The sequence below is a fragment of the Sycon ciliatum genome, chromosome 1 (assembly GCF_964019385.1).
Source record: "Sycon ciliatum chromosome 1, ocSycCili1.1, whole genome shotgun sequence".
NCBI lineage: Eukaryota > Metazoa > Porifera > Calcarea > Leucosolenida > Sycettidae > Sycon > Sycon ciliatum.
The window spans coordinates 46,098,334-46,100,909 of record NC_088643.1 but is presented as its reverse complement, the minus strand read 5'-3'; positions in this window follow the sequence as shown (position 1 = coordinate 46,100,909).

Genomic DNA, 2,576 nt, shown 5'->3' with positions numbered 1-2,576 from the left:
GGGCCGACTAAACAAAACAGTGGGTTTCGAACTGTACGACACGTGTGGTTCGCTGCCAGTTGCAATATACTGGGCAAGCAGCATATGGAGTATGAGTGAAGCCGATCACCACCCAGCACTGCGCCAGAGCTCTAGTGATGCGATATGCTCGTGTAGACTGGAGGACAAAGCGTCAGACATGGCACCGCCAGATCACCCCCGGTCAGTGGATCGCAAATGCAAGGAACCAGAAACAAGTCCTCAGCGGCAGGGACTCACCTTGACAGAGATGTCCAGTGATGGAGACTTCTTGGACATAGCATCTGGCAATGCGGGCGAAAACTGCCCAGGTCCCTCTGGCCAAGTGACTATGGGGCATCCGAGGCATACCATCTACCCACGTGTATCCATCGGACCCTACTCAGCGAGTGTTGTTTCTGCCATGTCGCCGTACCTGCAGTCACAATCCACGCCTGTACTGCACATTCTTCCTGTTGCTACAAGCAGCAAGACAAGCGATGTGCTACATCAAAACCGTCTGGAGCTTGCGCCGCAGCTGCATGAACGAGTGGACGCTCTTCTTGACTTGTGCGTTGCACGCGGCTGGTCACACATAGCCTTGCTGACCGGAAGCACCGCAGAAGACCTTGAGCTCAAGTCGCTGGTCCAGTCGAGAGCCGCCATCAAAGGTGTGTGTCTGGCCGTGGAGACCACTATCAGGGAGCACGCAGGCAGTGACCTGCACACGCACGTGAGAACCCTCTTTACGCAGCACATTGCGCAGATCGCAACACTCACAGTCGTCATGCTGCTGGCTAACGAAGACACTACGGCGGACATTGTGATGGCGTGGCATCACTTGCGACTCAAGTGGAAGCCAGGAGATGGCAAGCAGCAGTACACCTGGATAGGCCTTCAGGACTGGGCGTATGTCACCAAGCTGATCCGCAATAACTGGCAAGGCAGTTCGCATGCGCCCAGTGTCACATGGATCAGTCCGACAGCTGCACACGCACAGTCCACCCTGGTCGGAGTGTCGTGGGACGAGATAGAAACTCGCCTTCGCCTCCAGTTGGACGACAGGAAAGTGACGCCGTCAGACCTGAAGCGAAACCCCCTGCTCGCTCCGACCTGGGAAGAGGCGCACCGTTGCCAACTGACATGCACAGCCAGTCACCAGCTAGCGGGTAACAGCGATTGCCAGTGTCATCACCCTTTCGCCAGGCATGCAGTCCCGAATAACTGGTTCACCACTCGCAGTAAACAGTCGGTGAAGTGGCCTGATGATAACTGCACAGGTACTGAGCCCAATCCAGTCTATCAGCTGTCCACTGCACTAAGCATAATGAACAGCGCTTTCCTGAGTGCTTTGCAAGCAATTCAGCTTATTGAAAATGCTGTGAAACAATGCCAGAAAGAACCCATCACATTAAAGTTGCCGGATGGGTATAGCAGGAAGTTTGTGAGTGTTGACCAAACACCAGAACACTTTTGCAAGCAACTCCAAGCCTGGTATGACGGGCCACAGGACCCCCAGCAAAGATCACTGTCTGAAGAGGACGATTCTTTCCGGCAAGACTTGGAGACTATTGTCCTTAGTGCAGAAGCATTTCACGATCACCTGTCCGCGGAGCATCCCAGGAAAACTTCACCATTTCGCCATCGCATTCTCAGGCTAGCAAAAGACTGGACTGTGCAAGATCTGAAGGAGCGCTACTCCTCGGCGAGCAAGCGTCGGCATGGCACAACAAGGCAATGGCGACCATCCCGTTGCACAGCATCCTGTTCCAGTGGCTTTCAGCGGATAGTTCCTGACATGTTGCGGTCATGCTGTGCTGTTTGTGTGAAGTGCCCTGCCGGCATGATCAGCAGCAGCAACACATCACACTCCTGTCAGCTCTGTCCCAGTGGCTACCAAGCAAATGCACAGCAGTCAGCTTGCACCCAGCTACCATTGCAGTACGCCGAGTGGACCGACAGTATGTCACTGGTGTTGCTCGTCGGGAGCCTGATAGGGGCACTGTCAGTTCTCGCCACTATTGTCGTGTTCTGTATTCACCGTGACAACCCGGCAGTGAAAAGTGCCGACTTTCCCCTCAGCATCGCACTGCTTCTTGCGCTCTTGATGAGCTTTGTGTGCGTGTTAGTTCTCTTTTGGCCACCGTCGGATGAGGTGTGTTTTCTGCACACCCTCCTGGTGCCCATTTGGCCTGGCATCTACGTAAGCTGCCTAGCTATCAAGACCAATCGTCTGAGAGTGGTGTTCCAGTACGTGCGGCGTCTGGCATCTGGCGGCCTTGCAGCTGTCAGCAGCACAGTCCAGATTCTAGTCCTTCTCGCAGCATCAGTGGTTCTTGGCGTGCTCTTGACGGTCTGGTCCGTTTCGTCTCCGCACAAAGCCGAGATCACGGTCAGCGATGACAGCCGTGTGCTGCGCTGCGAGCAGCTGAGCATGCACTACGCAATTGTCTACTTCCTGTGCGTCCTGTTCCTGATGGTCTTCACGCTGATGATGGCGTTCTCCACGCGCCACCTGCCCGAGTACTTCAACGAGTCTCTGTACATTGCAATTGCCAGCGCCATGGTGCTAGTGTGGT